The 23,596-nt window shown below is 36.6% G+C and overlaps 1 protein-coding gene and 1 long non-coding RNA gene across 5 annotated transcripts in view; one reads left to right on the plus strand and one right to left on the minus strand.

The window, feature by feature from the left end:
- Atf7ip (activating transcription factor 7 interacting protein) overlaps positions 1–23,596 on the plus strand; it is a 185,917-nt gene that overhangs the window by 15,564 nt on the left and 146,757 nt on the right. Inside the window, exon 1 of one of the 3 annotated variants that reach the window (XM_013153081.3) lies at positions 20,634–20,809. The exons of 1 other annotated variant lie outside the window; for it this stretch is intronic. The gene's annotated coding sequence lies outside the window, so the exon portion shown is untranslated. Of the gene's footprint in view, positions 1–20,633; positions 20,810–23,596 lie in introns of those variants that run through there. One more of the 3 variants, XM_063238258.1, reaches the window with a different exon arrangement.
- On the minus strand, positions 216–20,479 carry LOC106027845 (uncharacterized). Of its 2 annotated transcripts, XR_010043873.1 has the most exons (4): positions 20,395–20,479; positions 17,270–17,410; positions 17,101–17,170; positions 216–13,183 (listed from the first exon to the last, which is right to left on the minus strand). It is a non-coding gene; the product is annotated as an uncharacterized LOC106027845 (long non-coding RNA). The 2 variants fall into 2 exon arrangements; XR_001201418.3 differs by lacking the exon at positions 17,101–17,170.

Genomic DNA, 23,596 nt, shown 5'->3' on the forward strand with positions numbered 1-23,596 from the left:
CTTGCTTGTGCTGGGTCAGGGAACACTGTCCTGTGCAGGCCTCTTTGTTCATGTAATGGGGGTACTGCACATCAGTGTGGGCCTGCTTGTGTCTGTATACATATTTTAAAATGTCATGTCAGCAGCACACATGCCTGCCTGGCAAGTGCAGGGTCCTGAGTTTGATTCCCAGTACCAAAAAAAAAAAAAAAAAAAAAAAAAAAAACATGTCACAATCAATTTCAAACTATTTTTATTAGATCTTGTTTGCAGTACACAATTAATACATTCATCATGGTAGTTAGTATATATACATAATACATCTTAATTTTTTTCCTTTCCCTTCCCTTCTTCCCTGACACTCCATTTCTTGATCCATTTCCCATTTGCAAAACATCTATTTCCCTGTTTTCTATTATCAATCTTGTACTTTTCTCTTTTTTTATACTTTGGGTTCTTCATACAAGTTTATGTGTCTCATTTAACTCATTTAATATTATCTCAAGATTCATCCATTTTTCTACAAATGATTCAAATTTATCATTCTTTATGGCACTGTAGTACTCTATTGTATCTAAACACATTTCTTTTATCCATTCATCTGTTAATGGGTTTATAGGCCACTTTCAAGATTCAGCAATTATGAGTTGTGCTGCTGTAAACATGGGTATGCATGCGTCACTGTAATACGATATCTTTAACTCTTTCAGGAAGATACCTAGGAGAATAGCTAAGCGGAATTTCTATTTTTTTTTTTTTTGTTTGTTTGTTTTCTTTTGGTACCCGGGATGGAACTCACAACTGTGCACTTGCAAGGCAGGTGCTTATGCCACTGAGCTAAATCTCCAGCCACTATTTTTAGTTTTTTAAAGGAACTCCTTATTGATTTCTATAATGGTTGTACTTGTTTGATTCCCACAAACAATGTAGATTTCCTTTTTCCCTGTTGGCCTCCACATTTGTTTTACTTGACTTTTTGGTTTACTTTTCGAAACACAGTCATACTTTATAGTTCATGCTGTCCTTGAACTTCTATCACCATCTTGTGCAATAAAAATAGCCTTTTTGGAACAAGAATTCACCAAGAAGCAAGCCTTCACTGTGAACCAGCACCATACCCAGGCCACCACTGCTGAGCAGACAGCCAGACCCCAGCCCATTCTGACGTGTGGGCTGGGAAACAAGAGGAGGCACCTGCCTCTCCCCACTCCTGTAAGCCACTGGCTGATCCAGAGAAACACAGGCTGTAACGATAGCTATTCAGGTGAAATACAGTTTGATGCTTGTGGTGTTTTGTGTTTCACTGACTTTGCAGGTCTAGGGCTGGTGGTCTCATCATCTATTCAGAGGATAATGGTACATAGTATGGCATCTACTGGGGATCTCCTTCTGAAGTGGTAGCCATTGTTAATTCCCTGTTATCTTATTCTGAAGACTTGTATCATTTCACTGTTTTGTTGAGTTGGGTTTTATTCTGTTTTGCATTGTTTGATTCTGTTATGTTCAATGGCATGGGCAGCTATTTCAAAGATAGCAAGATATATTATGGTAGCCATTTTGGATTTACTATTGTCTTGTTGTGAAGTTCTTTATTCACTGTTTTGTTTTTATTGGTTCTATTCTGTTTTGTTTTGTTGGATTTTTACTATGTCTGAAGTTATCTACAGTTATTTTGAAGACAACAATTATGGTAACGTTGTTGATTTCATACGGTTTTGAAGTCCTGTGTTACACTGATTTGTTTTGATTGGGTTTATTCTGTTTTATTTTGCTTGGTTTTATTCTCTTTAAAATAAAATTTAGATTTTTTTAAAAAGCCTTTTTAACGAACAAGGTCATGCTATATAGTTTGGGCTGCCCTGGAACTCACTATGTAATGCAGGCTGGCTCAAACTCATGACAGTCCTCCTTCCTCAGCTTCCTAAGTACTAGGATTACAGGTGTGCATCATCACACCCAGCTATAACCACCAAAGAATATTGCTATCAACAAAAGAGCTAGTTTTGTAGTAAGTGAAATGTGTTGATGCACTCATGCTCATAGAATTAACTGGTTTTACCACATTTCCCATTACCTGAAATACTGACCTGATGGGATGGAACAATGACCTTTTGCTTTATGTATTAATTACCTGTAACAGCAATTAAAGTATTAAAATATTTCCCTTCATTTATTGTTCTTGGTTTGGTTGGCTCTTTTTTGGGACAGGGTCTCGCTATGTAGTTTGGCTGCTGCCTTTGAACTCACTCTGCAGAGTAGAGCGGCCTCTAATACAGCAATCTTCCTGCCTCAGCATCCACATGCTAGGATTACAGGCATGTGCCACCATGCCTACCTCCATCTATTGTGTTTCTGACATTGCACAGGTACAAGTTTCCAAACTATATAATATTCTCTCTCTGTGAAGAACTTTTCTTTCTTTTTTTTCTCTTTTCTTCTTTTTTTTTATATACCTCTCCAACCTGACTCGAGCTCTAAATCTGCTTTCTCCCAGTTCCCTAAGACTCCAAAAAATCTAGGATTTTTCCCCAAACTGTCCTTGTGTCCAGAGACCTAAGTCCAAACACAGTGCTCAAGCCCAACAAATGTTCTCCCATCTAACCCCATGGGGAGACTGGGTATCTCTAGTGAGGGCCCTCTCCCATTTTCTCTAATGAGAGCCCTCTCCAATTTTCCTGACTTCCAAATATACATGTGGACTTCATTTCCAAACTCCCATTCTGGGTCTAAGACCTAAATATCGAATGCTTCCTGGTACCCCCTCTGCTATGGCATCTTGGAGTTCAAGATCCCTTGATTTGGGTTCTCCAAACATTCAGGACCCACAATACTATGGAGTACTGAATTCAGGCTTCTGGTAAGATCCAAATTATTATAATCTTCAGATTCCTTGTCCCTAAAGTTGCTTCCCAGCTTCTCCAAACACACCATGTCGCAGCTCCAAGCACCCCATGTCACAGCTCTAAACTGCTTCCACTTGATTACCTTGCCTCTTTGCCCATCTAGAACCTTGGCCTCTAGTCCTCAGACTCCAAACCATTTACTTGTTACCTTTAATCTGCCCTCTCTACTCCTTCCTAGAGCCTGTGTCCCCCAAGAACTGTGTTTTTTTTTTTTTTTTGTACCAGGAATTAAATTCAGGACCTCACTCTTGCCGGGCAGGTGCTGCACCACTGAGCTAAATTTTCCCTAAGAACTTTTTAAGTTTTTTTTTTTTTTTTTTTTTTTATCAGTACCAGGGATCGAACTCACGACTGTCTACTTGCAAGGCAGATGCTTATGCCGCAGAGCTAAATCCCCAGCCCCTCTAAGAACTTTTTTAAAAAGGTACCTCTAGTAGAGTAATTCTTCTGGCAATAAATCTGTGTTTTTGTTTCCCTGAGAACACTTTTATTTTTAAAGCACACTTTTATTGGGCATTGCATTTTGGAGTGACTATCATTCTATTGTCTTCATACTCGCATAATTTCTGATATTTAATAAAATCCTAATCTTTTCTTACTTTGTGTCTTTTTTTTTTCCTCAGAATTCTTTTGAGATTTTTGTCTTTCATTTGCAGCTTTTAAAAAAATGATAAGTCCTAAATTGTGAGATTTTGATAATTATCCTGCTTGGCATTCTCTGGGTTTCTTGGATCTATGACTGAGTGGCTGTCACACACTTTGGAAAGCTTTTGTCCAGTATGTATTCAGATATTTATTCAGATAGCAGTATTTTCTAGGATTTGAACTGTGTTGATATTAGAACATTTGATGTTTTTTTCATATCTTTTTTTTTTTTTTATTCATTCTCTTTTTCACCGAGTTTTTATTTTGGATACTTGATATTGACCTAATTTTGAGTTTACTAATTTTTGCTTATCTGTGTTGAGAACATTACTAAACTCATTAAAGGGATTTTTTTCAACTCCATCATTGTTTTTAAAATTTGGATCATGTTGGTCTTCCTTTCACATTCCTCTCAGGAAGAATCTGACTTCCCCAACTGTACTCCACTGTTATTTGTGTGTGTGTGTGTGTGTGTGTGTGTGTGTGTGTTTTATCGGTACTGGGGATCCAACTCATGACTGCCTGCTTGCAAGGAGTGCTTATGCCACTGAGCTAAATTCCCAGCCCCTTCACTGTTATTTGTAAAATCAATTGCTTTTAGCATGAACGTGGTGGGTAAGAAAGAGTACGTTCTGTAGTGTTCAGATTAACTCATAGCTTTAGTCAGGCACTATAAATTTAGGCATTCAGGTATGATGTTCTTTTTTTCCATTTCCTACAGATCTACAACAAGGTTTAGACATATCTCTTTTTCCTTCTCCAGGAATAAAAAATTCTTTTGTCCTACAGCTTTTGTTGTTTTTCCTACTGCAAATTAAGGCTTTTGATTTGCAGCGAGTTAGGAGAGATGTGTTTAGGCAATGTCAGGCATTCCTTTCTCCTCCCTACCACTGTGAGGTTGTCATTCTCAGGATTTTCCTAATCTTCCCTGTGAGAGCGCAGGGTTGTGTTCCTAGAGGACAAGATTGTAAATGTGTGAAATCTCTTACATATCTGTGTTTTGTAGGAGTTTCATACCATCACTATGGCTTATATGTGGTGTTCAGCAATCTGGCAAATAATTATTAGCTGAATTCCCTACTGGAAAATTAGAAGGCATTTAGAAGTATCAGCCCAAGGTAAGAACTGATTAGCTTAGTTTTTTCTTCCTGTCCTCCGATTTCAAGTTTATTGTTTGTCCTTTAATCTTACATATTGTCTTAGCTACTTTCTTGTTACTGCTGGGACAAAATATTCAACACCAAGTGAAATGTGGAAAGGTTTATTTTGGTTCATAGTTTATAGTTTCAATCTATAGCCAGCTCACTCCAAGGCAGGGTGGCAGGCCAAATGGGAATGCGAGGCAGGAAGCAGCAGCAATCAAGAGAGCAGGAAGGAGATACATGTATTTCCAGCCCACACCCACAGTGACCCACCCTCTCTCACCATGCTTTATCTCTCAACATCACCTTTCCCCTCCCCCGCTAGAAACCCATCAGTGGACTAATCTAGTAGCACACTGGCATAATCCAGTCACCCAGTCATCCAGTCAAAGGTTCCATCTATAAACACATGAGGCTTTGCGGAGACATGTAAATATAAACTATAACATATATGCTGAAATAAAGAAAAGGCATGCATTTGTCCATCTTATTTTTCTTATTGTAAGGAGGGAGTGATAGTCTTTTCTCCTCTCTCCTTTCTCCTCTATCCTCTTTCCTCTCTCTTTTTCTCTCTCTGCCTCTCTTTCTTTTCCATTTTGGACTTTTGAGACAGGGTCTTGCTACGTAGTTCAGGCTGGTCTTGAACTCACTATGTAGTCCAGGCTGGCTTCAAGCTCATAGTGATCCTCCTGCCTCAGCCTCCAGTCCTGGAATTACTGGCATGCACCACTATGATTGGCAGAGCCTCTACTTCTGAGCTGAAACTAGAAGCCAAGGAAAGCATTTTGAAGGCTTTTGATCCCAGCTGGGTCTCAACACTTTGCAGGACTGAGGCAATTTCTTCTAGCCTACATTATATATTTTGATTTAGTGGCAAAACTAGGATTCATGAGTCCCAGAATCAAGGACCCTGGTGTATCTTCTTCTAAATACGCTTAATGTTACACTGGTAATTTTTTTCTTCCTATCCCCCAACTTTGGACTCCACTGTCCAAAGGTTAATACCCAAAAGAAGAATGTTCCAACCAGTGTACACACCAATTCTGTTAGACTGAAAATCACCTAGTATTTTGGGGCTCTATATGCTAGTAAACCAACAGGCAAAAGAAAATTACTGTACTGTAGAGAGTAATTAACATTCATAAGGGGAAAGTAGGTTGTTGAAGCATAATGGATATAAAGAAACATGACTGAAATAAGCAATACACTGGGGATTCCTCTTAGTATACCCAGACCCTGTAATAAAAATTAAGGAAAGAAGTGGTGGCACACATTTGTTTTTTATTTTTATTTATTTATTATTTTTTTTGTCTTTTTCCTTTTTATCGGTACCGGGGATTGAACTCATGACGGCCTGCTTGCAAGGCAGGCACTTATGCCGCTGAGCTAAATCCCCAGCCCCAGTGGCACACATTTGTAATGCCAGCACTCTGGGAGGCTGAGACAGAAGGATAGTGAATTAGCATTAACTTGTCTCAAAATAAAAGGCTGGAGATATAGCCTACTGCAAAGCTTCAATCCCAGTATGAAAGAGAGAAAGAAAGAGAAAAGAAGAAAGAAAACAGTACATCAAACCAATAAAGTCAGCAGTGTTAATGGAAAAGACTCTTCAGAAGTACAGGTTTGCACTCGTCCAAAATGATAAGGAAAAAAACAGTTGGGAATTATTAGGTTATCAGTAGAAAAAAGAAGTTTTAAATACCATTTATAATCATGTGATCAAGGGATCACAGTAGGAAATGTTTCTTCCTTACTTTGATATAAATGATTTTTCTTTTTTCCATTTTCACATTTAACTGATAAAAAACATAAAATATAGTAATAAATGGAGAGTGTGTTTCAGTTGAAAGACAAATTAATATCTTCAAAAATGGATATGGTGAATTTATGTCTTGGTTGCAGGAAGGACTAGTGTGTTTTTGGTTGTAAAATATAACTGAATCATGTTGGGCAGAAGGACAGTTTTGATATGTATATAGAAGTTACATATAGCAGAAGGACTATTTTGATATGATACAAGTTACATAAGATGGTATGTGTGAGTGCCAACTTGGCAAAGCATGGACTTTTGTGGAGTTCACTATGTCATCATGGAATTATACTTTCCATTTGAAGAACAGCAGTGAGAGGAAATCCTTCCAATGCATAGGATTTTGAGTGGTACATCTGAATGTGTATTGATTAAATGAAGCAGCGGCATTACCGTATGGATGCAATCAACGCAGTAGCAGAGATGCAAAGGTGACCAGTAGCTGACATCTTGCTCTACTTATACCCAGTTCTCTTTTTTCTCCTCCTCCTCCTCTTCCTCCTCCATCTTTGGTAGTGGGGATTAAACCCAGAGCTTTTACACTAAGCTACATCCTCAGCTCTTTTTAAAAAAATTTTGGGACAGAGTCTCACAAAGTCATCAAATTGCCCAGGTTAGATTCAAACTTTCCCTCTTTCTATCTACATCTCCCAGAATGATGAAATTACAGCTATGTGCTACCATGGCTGCTTCATTTATTTCCTGTTTATACTGCTGACCAACAAAAACCTCAAGTCTAGGGGCTGGGGATTTAGCTCAGCGGCATAAGTGCCTGCCTTGTAAAGCAGGCAGTCGTGAGTTCGATCCCTGGTACCGATAAAAATGAAAAAGACAAAAAAAAAAAAAAAAAAAAAAAAAAAAAACCCTCAAGTCTACTATTAGACTTTGGTTACCATACCCAGATTGCAGCTATATAAGAGGTATGATCCTTAGTCCCTCTTCAATGTCTGGACATCTTAGATTTTCAGAGTATCATGTGACTATTTCATGGTCTTTTACTTCTGAAGTTCCTCCCACAGTTTAATCAATCCTAATTCTTACAACAAATCCTTTGTCCTATAATACTTTTTAGTAATTTTTCTACAGTGACTAAACTCAGATTATACACTTCTCTTATCAGTAAAAGGAATGACAGTGAACAGATGAAAGTAATTACTGTGAGTTTATAAAATTTTCATAAGAAGGGCTTATTGGCTGGGTGATCATCATATGTGCATGGTTATTTTACCTCAGAAAATATTCCTTAATTTAAAGCAGGGATAACAATATCTACTATATATTATTATATTTTTTTGAAAGCACCCAACATAGGGCCCAGCATATAGTAAATCTGTTTTCTTTGTTCCTTCCTTTTTCTGAAACTACTGAATATGCATTTTAGTACTATATACTGTATATAGACTACATTATATATTTACTACATATCTCATATGTATGTGGTATATGAAATTTAGGCATTATATTATCCTTTAGCATCCTAAAGAACTTTGTTCTTTTTCTTTACTTAATTCCTTTCTTCCTCTACAAATATAGGTCTTCCTTTTCTTAGAAAAAAAGTATTAATTTAGGTCATGGATTAGAGATTCCTAACTGATACACCAAGGTACTATGATGTGCTAAATTTCACCAATGTGCCATGTATAGGTTACAGTATGTAGATACACTGATCAGCTCAGGTATTATTGCAATCAGCTGGAGTCTAGGATAGTTGGAGCCCAAGTTATCTTTGTTCTCCCCAGGCCATTAGCAGCCTTCTCATTTACTACTGTGTTCCATACAAAGGCAATATTGTCAATTTTTAACTTATATAATGCTTGGAAATGCTGTAATATTACGAAGGGGAACTGAGGAGATTGATTCATAATTAATTTAACCTTCCAAAGTGATTTTATTAAAACACATTCAATAAGAGCTATTTTATGACTAACCACACTAACCCAGTTAAGCCTCAGAAGTTTGACTGATCTGGAGAGGAGGCAGCGCAAAGTAATACACTGCAGGCCACAAGAGCTTGACTGATCCGGAGGGGAGGGGCCAGCATATGCTGTCCTTGTCTGCAACTCACTAGCACACGGCAGTGTGAAGGGTCATCTAGCCAGCGTGCTTCAGGAGAATTGTAACCAACAAAGAAAGAAACTGGGGCCTCCTGGAAGAAGCAAAAAAGATGGGAAGAGGAAGCAACAACAAAAAGTCCCCAGGTTCCAACCCTGAGAACATGGACTCAGGACAGGAAATACAAAGGAGAATGAGAACAGCAAACATGCAATATCAGACACAGCGGACCTAAAGAGATATATAAAGGACCTAATAGACAAGTTCAAAAGTGAAATATTTAGCCAAATAAAGCAAGATATAAGAAGATTGATAAAAGAAACACTAAGCACCCCTCAAGCAGACACAGACAGAAGGAAGGAACTCAAACAAAGGATAAAACTATTTGGTGAAGAATATTAAAAAAGTATAGAGGGCTGGGGATTTAGCTCAGCAGCATAAGCGCCTGCCTTGCAAGCAGGCAGTCGTGAATTTGATCCCTGGTACCGATAAAAACGAAAAAGACAAAAAAATATATATATAGAATACATGAAGCAGATTCAAAGAGATCACCAGGAAATTAAAAACTCTATGGAAAGATGGCAAATCAGCTTGAAAGAAACAAAGGATAGATTATCCAAACTGGAGGACAATTTTGCAATGTGGGAGTATGAAAGGGAAAACTTTTTAAAAATAACAAGGAAACAAGCAGTAACAATACAAGGGCTAGAAGATGACGAAAGGATCTATAACTTGAGAATAAAGAATGTGAATGAAGAAGCAGGGGTACAAACAAAGGAACTAGGTTCCTTTGGTTATTCACAGAAATAATTAAGGAAAACTTCCCAAACATAGGAAAAGGAAATGATATTCTGATATATGAGACATACAGAACTCCAGTCACCTACAACAAAAACAGAGCTACACCCAGGCATATAATAATCAATACACCAGAAATTCAATATAAGAACAGAATATTGAAAGCTGTTAGAGACAAGAAACAGATAACTTATAGAGGAAGGCCCATCAGAATAACGGCAGACTTCTCAACACAAACCATCAAGTCAAGAAGAACCTGGAGCATATATTCCAAGCCCTGAAAGAAGATAACCTCAAACCCAGATTGATATACCCCGAAAAACTGTCTCTAGAAATTTTTTTTTTCTTTTTTCTGGTACTGGGGATCAAACTCACAACCGCCTGCTTGCAAGGCAGGTGCTTATGCTGCTGAGCTAAATCCCCAGCCCCCTGTCTCTAGAAATTAATGGAGAAACAAGATGCTTCCAAACAACAGAGGAACTTGGGAAACTTGCAACCACCAATCCAACTCTACAGAGAATACTGCAAGGAATTCTAGAGAGAGAGAAAAGCACTAGGATTCTAGGAACAGTGGCAGAGAGGCCTTAATGAATGGAGCAGAAAACAGAATGAAGAACTTAAGCAGACAATTGATGGCAACAAACAGCATAATAGAAATGAGGCAGAGAAGATTTTATTCAAAACTGATACGATTGATAGTATCAAGTCTGAGAGTATAGGCAACTACACTGAAGATGATAAGACTCTACAATACACATTCAGGTTTCATAACTGCTGGTTTTTGAAGTTCTATACTATATACAAAGTTGTGTTTTTATTAATGCTGTTATGTACTGATATATTCAATTATACTATGTCTGATGATATAGCCAATTCTATTGGAGATAACTAGAGACAACACAGGAACCATGGTAGAACTCTGTATAATGGTCTTATATGTTTATTTCATTTCATGTGTTTATAGGAATATGTTTTGTTTTGCCTTGCTTTGTTTTGTTTCTCCCTCTAGTATAGAAAGGATAGAAATACATGTTAAGATTCATGCATGTGTAGAATCTATAAACAGTTTATGAGAACTGATCTTGTGACACATGATGAAATGAACAGATACTTTGAAGAAAAAGAGACACTAAAATACCCAGTGCTGATCCTGGAGTGTCATAATGTGAAACCCAGCAACAGTATTATTCTTTGTTCAGAGTGCTATTAGCCTGCTTGGGTTTATTCAATCTCAACATAATTGAAGATATGTATAACTGCATGTATGTTTAAGTGTATAGGATTGATAACTATATTTCTAAGTTTTTGTTGGATAGCTGAACAGGACTGGTTGCAATCTCACTGTTTGAATCCCCACTTTATATGCTCCACTTTAGTATCTTGAATAACTATTTATAAGAAGACAATCTGTAATCATCAACTAGTGATTTCTTACTGTTTATTTTTTCCTTTGAAATTATGTATTATTTTGGGGGCTGGAGATTTAGCTCAGCGGCATAAGCGCCTGCCTTGCAAGCAGGCAGTCGTGAGTTCGATCCCCGGTACTGATAAAAAGGAAAAAGACAAAAAAAAAAAAAAAAATTAAAAAAAAAAAGGAAATTATGTATTATTTCTACCCATTTTGTTTTGTTTAGTCTTTCTTTAAATTAAATTAAAAAAAAGACACTACAGTACCCAGTGCTGATCACAGAGTGTCATGATGTGAAATCCAGCAATACTATTATTCTTTGTTCAGAATGATTTTAACCTGCTTTAGTTTGTTTAATCTCTACATAAATGAAGATACAGATAACTGCATGTATGTTTAAGTGTATAGGATTGACAACCATGTTACTAAATTTTTGTTGGACAGTTGAACAAAACTGTTTGCAGTCTTGCTGTTTGAATTCCCACTTTACATGTTCCATTTTTGTATCTTGAACAACTATTTGTAAAACGAAAATATGTAAACATCAACTAGTGATTTCTTACTGTTTATTTTTTTCTCTGAATGTATGTATTTCTACCCCCCAAAAAAGAGCTATTTTATGCAAATTATATAGGCTGCTTTGATGCCACTCTGATATAGCTTTTTTACTGAGGCCATGTGATGCTACAGATATTTGAACTCTGCAGTTTTATGCCAGATACGGTATACTCTATCCGGTTATCCTGCATTCTTCTGCTCAATACATAGCAATTAAAAGAAATACTGTTTAACATATACAAAAAGGAAAAAACTATAAGGTTCTGTTGTAAGAAATTCCTCCAATCAGTAAGTATCTGCTGTATATATAATCTTAGTGATCATTTCACTAAAGCTATAAAAGTCTATAATTCTTGATAGTTGAACATTTAATACTTCATTTTCATCCTTTTTATCATATCTATTCTTTTATGTGGTCAAATTTTTTATTAAAATTATTCATTTTATTTTATTAAACTCTTATATGTACATAGTTTAAAAATATAATAGTGCTAAAAGTGTTATAATGAAAATAGCAGTCAGCTCAGCGGCACAATATGAGGCAAGCGTGAGGTTATGAGTTCGATCCCTGGCACCAAAAAAAAAAAGCAGTCTTATGTCCATTCTCTTTCTATCCCATCTTTATCCAAAAGTAATGATTTATAATTTGTTTTTAATAAAATAAGCTGTCCTTAAACTCTTAATCCTTTTGCCTCAGTCTTCTGAATGCTAGGATTATAGACTTGTACTACCATACCCAGACATCTATAATTTTTTGAGACATCTGTAATTTTTAAATTCTATGCACATACTATTACTTTTATATTTACTCATTTACATTTCATCTCCATGAATTGGCTCAGTCTTGGGTCCTTATATATGTGGAAGCACACAATGTTTATCTTTGGTGACTTGTTTCACTCAGCATATTTTTAAGACTCATCCATGTTGTAGCATGTATCAGAATTTCATTTTTATGAATGACAATATTTCATTATATGCATTTATCACATTCCATTTATTCATTCATCTATTAATGGACACTTCAGTTATGCTATGGCCTAAGTACCTCAGAAGCCCTTTTTGGAAACTTAATCCCCAATGCAATAGCATAAAAATAGGAAATGTTTAAGTCATTAGGGTTCTATTCTCATAAAGGGATTAATATAAATCAGGAAAGAATTTGTGGATGGGAGTTTGTTTTTTCTTTTTGAGACAAGTTCTCCCTATACAGTTCCAGCTGGTGGCCTTGGGCTCACTTTGTAGCCCAGGCTAGTTTTGAATTTGCAGCAATCTTCTTGCCTCAACCTCCCTCCTGAGTGCTGGTATTACAGGAGTGTGCCATCACACCCTACTATGGATGGCAATTCTATCTCTTTCACTTTCTTGCCTTTTTCCATAGAATAATGCAATTTAAAAAAAAAACACAGCTCTAGCCAGACACCAACACCTTGATATTAGACTTCCCTGTCTCTAGAACTGTAAGAAATTGCCATGTCCCAATCAGCTCTAAGGGTGAGAATGGGGAGAGAATGAAGGAAAAAAGACAAGAGTCAGAATACAGAAAAAAGGCCTGATCGAGTTCTCTCTCTTGATATGTGAAGTAAGGAAGGGAGGAAGAGGAAGCAGGAAGAAGGAGGAGGGAAAAGGAGGCAGGGCCCCAAGGGCTGGAGCATGTCTACTTATATACCAAGAGGTTGGACATCATGTGAAGCCCCTCTACCAAGCAGCTTCTCCACAGGGCGTCTCTGGCCCCAGTGTCCTTGAGCCTAGAGCAGTTTATTCACATGACTTGCCTCAGGCGCTCTGTGTTCTTGAGGCCATAGCTGCTTATTCAGGTGACTTGCCTCAGGCACTCTGTGTTCTTGAGGCTGACCTTGCTCCAGCCTGCACAGCTTTGACTGCTCCCCTGCAAGAAACAAATGTCTTTTCTTTATAAATTATCAAGGCTGTGATATTGTTACAGCAAAGTAAAACAAGACTAAAACAGCCTATTTCTGTCCTTTAGATACAGCAAGTATTGTTATGAATACTGGTGTAGAAGTAACTATTTGAGCTTCTGCTTTCAATTCTTTTAGGTATTTATCTAGGAGTGGAATTAATAGATCATCCTCACCAACACTTAGTATTTTTTTCTTTTCTCTTTTTAAATTTTGATGTTAGCGCTGTAAAAGGCTGTGAAGTGTAAGTCTTTGTGGTTTTGATGTTCATTTGCCTAATGACTGTGACTGCACGGTATGTAAATTTGGCTGGATTAAAAAATGGCTCACAAATCAGTAAAGCACACTTCCACCGTTTTGTGGGGGTGTTTCCAGAGATGACTGGCAGTAGGCCAGTAACTGGAGGGGAAAGACTGATTCTGGTTGTGAGTGGCATCAACCAATAGACTTGTAGTCTAGATGAAATAAAAGGGTAAGAGGACAGAAATGGGCACTTTGGGATTTTTGTTTGGTTTTTGAGACAGAGTCTCACTATGTAGGTTAGTTTGTTCTTGAACTCACAGTGATCCTTCCGCCTCAGACTCCTGAGTGCCTGGAATTACAGGTGTGTGCCACCACACCCAATCTAGGCATTTTTTGAAAAGCTCCAGTCCGCTTGCACTGGTGCCTCTTTTACTGCCATTGCTTGTGTCAGTCTTCTGTTTCTTTAGCTTTCCAATATCAGCAATATTCTTTTGACCTTAGACTGGTGCTGCATCCTTGATCCCTCCTGTGCTATAGCTTCCATCATTTTGAGCACCTACTAAATACTCCAACTCCAACCCTCATGAATAACAAATCATAATGCTGACCATCTTTCCATGGACTTACTATTTGTGAATCTTTGGAAATGTGTCCATTCAAGTACATTTTCCATGGTTGAATGGATGTTGTTTTTAAATTGTAGGAATATTTTATGTACTTTGGATATAATTCAGATTTTGTTCCATTTTGTAGGTTATCCTTTTACTCTTTTGACAGGGTTCTTTGTTGCACAAAAATTTTTAATGTTGATGAATTCCAGCTTTTCTTTTGTTGCTGTACATTTGATATTGCAGCTAAGAAATCATTGGAAAGTATAGGAAACTATTCAGTAAGTCATATAATTCCTAGATAGCTCTCCTCCATGATGTTCAATTTTGTTTAACTTCATTGTGCAATATCACTTGGAATTATCAATACAAATCTTAAGGCATCTTTAGATCTTAAAAAAAAAAAACAGTATCTCTATGTCATTGTTCACACTGTAATAGGGCTACATGATTACTCTCTCTGAAAATATAAAATAATTTCACCAATTATTATCATATTGAGATTTTATTTTTTTTTGTTCCTTCATTTTTTGGGCTGAGAATTGAACCCAGGCCTTTGCATTGAGCTACCTTGTCAGTCCTTTTATTTTTATTCTGAGAAAAGTTATTGCTAAGGTGCCCAGGATGGTTTGAATTTGTAATCCTTTAGCCCTCAGTCGCCCAGAGTGCAAGGATTATGGGTACAGGCCACCATGCCTGGTTGAGATTTTCATAATTTATAATATAATAGATTCAAATAGTATATCTCTCAAATTTTGTTCAAATGTTTATTTTGTTTTGTTATTTTAAAAAAGCAGTAATGTGTGTACTGTTGTAATAACTGCCCATATGCTTTTTTGTGTGCAAAAATGATGTCTATTAATCAAAAAAATTAATTTGCCAATATGAGGTTGTGCATATTTAAGCTGATTTGTTATAATATATATTTTATGGGATTACTTTTCTCCACTTCTCATTTTGATTAGTGATTAATTTTCAACTAAATAAAAATTGTATAGGGCTGGTAGTATAGCTCTGTACTCTGTGTAGTACATTCACCATATATTTTGATTATGTCAAATACTATAACAAATTTAAATATATTTTTACTAGAAAAAGAAATTTAACATAAAGATATCACAATTTAAATTATTTTTATGTTTCAAAAAATGTACTTTCTTACCAATTATTTAAAATATAGCTGAATGGGGAAATATAAAGTTGAATTAACCTTTTATAATCAACACTATTTAAATATAAAGTATATAACTAATTTTTTTTTTGTATTTTTACCGGTACCAGGGATCGAACTCATGACTGCCTGCTTGTAAGGCAGGCACTTATGCTGCTGAGCTAAATCCCTAACCCCAAATTTTAAATAATTTAAATTTAAAGTTATATTTAATAGTCTTATGAAATATTTTCTTTAAAATAAAATTACAGTTCTATATTCAGTGTCATTTAGTTGCCAATTTGAAAACTGAACATTATATATCAACATTTACATCTTTAATATACAAATATGAGTAACAAATTATTTAATGTTTGAAAAATTTTTTCCAAGAGCCATATACAAATGTTAGGAATACTGTAGTAACTTCTGAGTACCTTCAGAACTACAAACAAATATGCATAAGGCAAGAAAATATGTACTTAATATTACTGTGAAATGATTTTTTTCCAAATCCATTTTATTTCGAAGAGAAAAAAAAGAAAATAAAACAAAATAGGGCTGGGGGTTTAGCTCAGTGGCATACATACCTGCTTGGCAAACACAAGGTCGTGAGTTTAACCACTGGTACCAAAAAAAAAAATTTCAAAACACGTCAACCGGTGGAAACGATGGTATATGCATTGTGCATTGTCCTCCCCAACTCATTCACTCAGACATCTACATGCAATTGTCTGAACAGTACCAGTGCAAATCTTTCTCTTCAGTGACCTCAGAGAAATCAGTAGTATTAACTATCTTTTAACTATCATTTTTTATACACATATATATACATATACATAATGTTGTTTCTTTCAGTTGTCACATTAGTGAGAGAACATGATGTCTACATGTGTGCCTGATTTATGTGAAATGATTTTGCTGTGTAAAATCTATTGTATCTCTGCTAATACAGAGGAAGAATATGATAAATGATTTGCCTTTCCTCTCACCTAAGTCATTCTGCTGCTCAAATCTTTATTCTCTGATCTATGTGTCTCATTCCACTGACCTTCACAGCGTTCTGATAGTTGCCTTTTGTTTTGAGGACACAGAGCAGGAAACATGAAGCATTCCCTGGGGAAATGTATATAGAAGACTAATATAAGGGGAGCAGATGTTTAAGGTCTCAATTTCCATTATGATAAGGCTGAGAGATTCTGAGCAAACAGAAGAACCCATATGTTCTTTTAAATATGTGTCTATTTAAAATTTATTAGAGAATGTTAATATTATATGACACCTATGTTTACAATATAGAGGGGCCCATACCATTTCTATGTTTATGGTATGGAGGGGCCAGGGCAGAGGCTCCACTTGCCCAGGTATAATTGCAATGCGAAGTTTTCCTTTTTAATGCTAATTCAATATTTTGTAATAGGAACCACTTCATCCATGAATGTGGCCTATTGTTGGAAGATGAAAATGATGGATTTTCTTTTCTCTGATGATTTCCTATATTTGTTTTCTATTGCTTAGTAACACTTAACTAAAAGTTTAGTAACAGACTAATTTTCCTCATGGTTTTTTAAAAATTTTATAGTTTTATAGTTTTTGTGGGTCAACAGACTGGGCCTGACAGATGGATCCTTGGCTCAGGGTCTCAGAAGGCTGTGATTAAGGTATTAGTTGATGTCTCAGCGTGTTATGTGCTATTGTAATAGAATACCCAAGACTGGGAAATTAATAAATAGAAGACATTTATTTTTTATGTAAGTCCTGGAGGCTGGGAATTCAAAGATCAAGGGGTTAGCATCTGATGATGACCTATGTCTTGGTTACTTTTCTCTTGTTGCTGAAACAAAACATTTAACACCCAAAGTTAAGGAAGAACAAGTGTACTTACTTCACTGGCTATGGAGGTTTTAGTCCATACTCAGCTGGCTCTAAGGCAGGGTATCATGGCAGAAGAACAACTGTTCATTGAGGCAGAAGACAGCAAAAGTAACAAGACCCAAAAGAAAGGAGTGTCTTATATTGTATGTAGGCTACACCCACTTGGGTGTAGTACTCACCCCATAATCCCAGTATTGGACTATGAGTCATTCACAAACTGTAGAAGCCCATTTCTTTGACTGCACAAGGCTTTTGGAGACATCCAGACTCAAGCCATAACAACCTTCTGGGTGGTTAACATGGTAGAAGGCGTCACATGGCTACAAGAGAAAACAGGGCTGAACTTTGAACCCATTTTTTTTTTTTTTGTCTTTTTCATTTTTATCCATACCGGGGATCAAACTCACAACTGCCTGCTTGCAAGGCAGGTACTTATGCCGCTGAGCTAAATCCCCAGCCCCTTGAACTCATTTTTATCCACTCTTTAATAAACCCACTCCTGAGATAATTATATTAATTTATCCACAAGCTCTATTTTCTTTCTAAAATTTTTTTAATAATCTGCATTTGCTTCTGAAGTCTTGACAGGTAAAGCATCTGCTTCCATACTCATTTAGTTTGTTGGCAGAATTTATTTCATTAGTATTGACTGAGAGACTTGATGGTTTTGCTGGCAATTGGTGATGATCTATTGTCAGGTCTCAGATGTTCGTTGAAGCCAACAGGTCACCTGTTCCCATTTGGGCTTCTTCAACATGCTGTTTTATTTTTACTTTTCTTCTCTTTTTTCCTTTCATTGTGTATGTGTTTGTGTGGTACTGATTATTAAACTCAATGTCTCTGCATTAAGCTACATCCTCAGTCCTTTTTAAAATTTAATTTAATTTTTTATTTATTTTTCTTTTTGAGACAGGGTTTCATTATGCAGTTCAGGCTGGCCTTGAGCTCATTTTGTAGTCCAGGTTGGCTTCGAACTTGCAGTGATTCTCCTGCTTCAACTTCCTGAGTACTGGGATTTTATTTCTTAAGATAGGCTTTTGATACATCACTAAATTGACCAGCTTGAAATCAATCTTGTGATCCTTCTGCCTGAACCATCCAGCATTCTGGGATTAACAATCATGGGCCACTATGTCTAGTTAACATGGTTGCTTTTTTAAAATTTTGGTACCAGGAGTTGAACTCAGGGACCTTGCACTTGCCAGGCAGGCCCCGTGCCATTGAGCTGTATCCTTGACCCTCACAATGTCTCACTATGCAGGTTAGGCTGGCCTTCAACTCACTTTGTAGCCTTGCTGGCCTTGAACTTGCAGCAGTCCTTCTGCTTCAGCCTCCTGAGCTCTGGGATTACAGATATGCACCACCACATCTGGCTCATGGCTATTTTCTTAATCAAAGCACCAAGGTCTGGTTCTTTTAGCAGATTAAGTCTAGTTTATCAAAGGTATCTTTTTTTGTTAATTCAAAATTACTTAAATGTAATTACATCTGCAAAATCGTTTTGCCACATTCCACTGGCTAGAAGCAAATTATGAATTTTACTGAGCAACTATTTATAATTCACTGAGCATTTATATTCCATATCCTTTACTAAATACTTTATGGAATTTAACAACTAGGCTATATAAATTTAATTCTGTTATTTCCAGACTTAAAGTTTTTTTTGTGTGTGTCTTCACTGTGGCAAGACAAAGTCCAGCTCTTAGGCAAGAAGCTTATTAAATCAATTCTCATTTCTTAGAGAGCTCATCTCTTAGAGATGACTCCAAGTCTGGACTGGGTGCTACTCCTTTATTTCAAATGAAGTTGTAAAGCCTAAATTATAAACATGTTTTAACCCATCTCTTACAAATACTTTATTTTTGTTTCTTTCCCCAAGAGTATGTGTATTTGTTATTATTATTTTTTTTGGTACCAGGGATCGAACTCATGACTGCGCACTTGCAAGGCAGGCACTTATGCCGCTGAGCTAAATCCCCAGCCCCTTTATTATTATTTTTTGGGAGCCTGAGTTTTTCTTTGTTGACCTTGAACTCATGATCCTTCTGCCTCAGTCTTTCTTTCTTTCTTCTTTTTTTTTTTTTGTCTTTTTGAGACAGGGTCTCACTGTGCAGTTCAGGCTGGCCTTGAGCTCACTTTGTAGCCCAGGCTGGTCTCCTCCCACCTCAGCCTCCCACCTCAGCCTTCCCAGTGCTGGGATTATAGGCGTGAGCCACCACTCCCGGCTCTGCCTAAGCCTTTCAAGTAGCTGGGATAACAGGTACATGCTTTACATCCTGGCTAAGATCATCTATTTCTTCTCTCTCTCTCTTTCTTTCTTTTTCTTTTTCTTTTCTTTTTTTTTTTTTTTTTTTTTTTTTAAGACAGGGCTTTACTATGTATTTCAGATAAGTCTTGAACTCATTCTGTAGCCAAGGATGGCCGGGAACTTGCAGGGATCCTCTGGCCTTAGCCTCCCAAGTACTGGGATTACACGTGTGAGCCACCATAGCCGGCACTAATATATATTTCTTGAGGGCAGGCACCTAACATCATTTTGTAACACTCATTTCTTTAAAACAAACAAATAACAACAACAACAAAACAAACGGATCACAGCATGTTGTCCCACGTCTGTAATCACAGCAGTTGGGAGGTTGAGGCAGGAGGACTTCGCGTTTGAGACCAGCCTGGGCTACATGTACATTCAAGGCCAGCCTCAATTACAATGAGACCGTGTCTCAAAGCAAACAAACAAACAAACACATTTGAGAGAAATTACACTAAAGGGTTAAATTTTAAGCCCTAATGTTATTGTTCCTTTTCGGTTTTCAAAACAGATTTATTCTATCCTGTAGCCTTCTCAAGTGACTTAACTACAGTTAATAATACCATTGTAGAGATGAGAAAACTGAGTAACACAGTTACTCCAAGAACAAACAATAAGCGCACTATCTGGATTTCAATCTAGGTCTCCCAACCAATAATGTAGCGACATGGACTATAATGTAGCAACGTGGACTCACTGCACTCACAACCCCGTAAACTGTAAGGGTTTGGATACAACTTCTGTATATGTGCAGCGAAAGCACATGGACACAACTTCTGGTGTGTGCGCTTGACTTAAAATACATCTGTGACAAAACACTCTTAAAAAATGTTTCCTCCATTCCGTCAGTATTAATGTAGTTGAAGTACATTTTGTAAATTTAAAAAAGGAAACTAAGTAAGCATATTTCAGTCTTTTAAAAAATCTCCGCTCTTTAATTGCCACCTATTTCTTTTCTCAAACCTCACAGAGGGCGCTCATAAAAGTGCTACTCACTGATTGAGGAAGCTCCTCTCAACAAACACCTCAGAATGCAACCACACCGCGCAGCGCCACCACCTCAGACAGCGTTCTCTTTTCTACGGCAGGGGGTGGGGCCAAAGTGCTTCATTCAAATAAAAAACAGGAGATTTGCATGAGGAACGGCCAATCTGTACTCTCATTGGTTGATAACGCAGTGGGCGTGACACATATTACGCCCACGGAGCTCCGCCCACGTAATTTGCATAACGGCCTCGCGCGTGCAAGGGAGAAGCGGGTTTGTTTTTGAATCTGCGGAGGCGGCGGCAGTGGCAGCGGCGGTACGGCGACTGAAGCGCGCTAGACTGAGGCGGCAGCGTTGGGGACGGCTGCGCAGGACGGCCTGTAGGAAGGAACTTGGGTCCCCTTCCCTCCTCTCCCGCCCCAAAAGGTATATGTGAATCCCAGGGGCTATTCTAATCACATTTTGTGAAATTACTATTGTATTTCTGAAGAGTCAAGACCGCATTATGGCGGCTGCGGGAATTGTGTCTGCGCGTGCGCGGTTGCGGATCTGCGGGCGGCGCTGCATGGGAGCACGTGATCTTGCGGGGTCGGGCTCTAGCTGCAGTTGTGCAGCTGGCGGGCGGTGGCTGCGCAAGCGCAATATTCATTTTCAAGATCTAATGTTCTTGGACGCCATTTGGGTTCTAGATTTAATTTTCTTCAGACTTGAGGGGTTTCGTTTTGTTACCTTCTAATTCTCATATTTTTCAAAGAAAAATATTTATCTTGTATTCCTGTGCCAACCTTAAACTCTTTTCCTTGATTGTCCGAAAAGTTGTAGACTTAATTTTCTGTAACAATTGCCACTTGTGGTTCTCGGTTAGGATTTCACTTTTAAACTGTAGCTGAATTGAAGTTTATATTTAGGGAGGTAAAGGTCGGCACCTAGTGGTGTTATCACGGGAAGTGCATTTATTTGAGTTGCATGTTTGCAAATGCAATTTTAACCCTATTTTTACCAGTTTTGTCGTGTGGAATATTAGTATGTGGAATGTTTACATATAGAAATAATTTTAGTTTTGGAAAATGTTGGCAAGTAGTGAAGAAATACTTGAGGTAGTTTAAAGTGAAATTAAATTTTCTTAAGTATTTTTAAAAAAATATTTGATCCTTAGTCGACTTAGTTATAATTTTAATCAATTTGTATGCTGAGTATTTGATTTTCGTTTTCATTTCTTTAATTAACTTGTCTATTCTTTAGATAATTATTATTTCAAAAACAATCAGCCTACTTTGTTATCTTTTTTTGCAGTGATAATGTAAGTTGTAATACTTGGTATTTTTTTTGTGTGTGTGCAAAGGATTTCCATTTACACTCAGGCCTTTATGAATCAAAACAACTATGAGTTTAAAGATCCTTTTGATTTTTAAAAATGTGTGTGATATACAATTGACTTTTTTTCTATTGTTAACTATGCTCCTGAGTTCAGCTTAAGGCAATTGTGGCACTCATTATTTTACTTAAAATAGTATGTTACTATATTTAAATCTTACGTAAGACACCTGGGGAAAGTTATGTAAAATTTGATATTATTCTTCCATTGTGCAAATTATTAGACTAAAAACTTGTAAAATTTTATCTGTGGTTCTTACGTATAAAAATTGGTTGATTATGTAACAAGTTTGATTCAGTCTACTGTCAAGTGAAGTGACTGTTGCTTTATAATTTTGCTTTTTTTGGATTGTCTTTATTGTCTATAAAATAAATAGCATTAGTATTAACTAGATATAATTGAAAGGAGTACTTTTTGTTGATGCATTTTTAAATGGTGTCACATATTGAGATGGAATGTAGTGATAGGAAAGATTCTTCTTTTTTCTTTAGAGAAGCTTAATTTGTCCTGATATAATTTCTGGACTTCTGCTGTCTTCAGTACTGAGTGAAAGCGGTTGTGCAATTTTGATCCCTTTATGCTTCTGAGGTAGTTTTTTTTAAAAGTCTCATTCCCCAGAGTCATCATGCTTTTCAGCTCATTTGGAGTTGAAAATATGCTGTATTTTGTGTGTCTCTGTGCATGTATACAAAGAAAATAACTGATCTTAGAGCAAGGTATGTTTTTCACTTCAAAAGGGGAAAATACTTCATTTTATATATTTAAGCTATATTTTCATTTGAATATATAGATAATTGTGTTTTGGGTTAGTATCTAAGGTCTTAAGTGCCACTTGAATAGTATAATACATAATATAAATATTGATAGAAAACTGCTGTCATGAAGATACATAAAACTACGTATAATGACGATTAAACATCAATTAGTTTTTTAGTACTCTATCAATAACAAACGTATTTTGAAATTTTCATTTGAGATTGTTACAGTATTTTGACACATGCAATGTATGAAAATATTAAGACTAGCTTACTTGAGAATGAGCAAATTATTGAAATTCCTTAAACTTTTTAAGAGTTCTTGTAACTTTAGCTTGCAAAAAAAAATTCAGCTTGCAAAAGAAACCCAGGTTTGAATGATTAAACCGTAACACATTAAAATTGTATTACCATTTGAATAAGTACATATGATTACACACACACACACACACACACACACACACAAAGAGCTGTCTGTTTTTAGCTGGATTTTATGTCGTAGTGCAGGCTAGCCTCAAAATCAATCTTCCTGTCTCAGCCTCCCAAGGACTGTGATTACAATGTGCATTACCATTCCTGGCTTTAAATACTTAATTTTTCTATGGTAGGGCTTTAGGAAAATGTTAAAAATTAATTAGCCTCATTTGGAAAAAGACCTATTCGGGTGATTTTTGTGACTTTCTTCATGGTTGATCAATCCATAAAGGCTTATTTATTTCTTAGTTTTTCATTGGGACTGTAATTCCTTTTTTCCCCCCAATACTGGGATCAAACCAAGGCATATACACATGCTAACCACTTAACATACTCCCATTTTGTTATTCTTTTAAAATGTTTTCAATGCTTGCCTGATACTATGCTGGAACAATATCCCTAATTATCAAGTATTCTTTTCAAGTATGTTTTTGAGTGTATTATTTCTGTATTATAAATAATGTTGTAGTGACCATTTTCTTCTTGATCATGTTCTATAACTTAAGACTTTTTGAGATTACTGTTTTAAAGTGATTTAAATTTACAGATTGTTTTCTTACACCACCATCAACTAGCTGGTTGAAAAATACAGTAGTAGCTCAGTAACTT

The sequence above is a fragment of the Cavia porcellus genome, unplaced genomic scaffold (genome assembly GCF_034190915.1).
Source record: "Cavia porcellus strain 051 isolate PalLab524CR breed Dunkin Hartley unplaced genomic scaffold, mCavPor4.1 scaffold_27, whole genome shotgun sequence".
NCBI classification, from domain to species: Eukaryota; Metazoa; Chordata; class Mammalia; order Rodentia; family Caviidae; genus Cavia; species Cavia porcellus.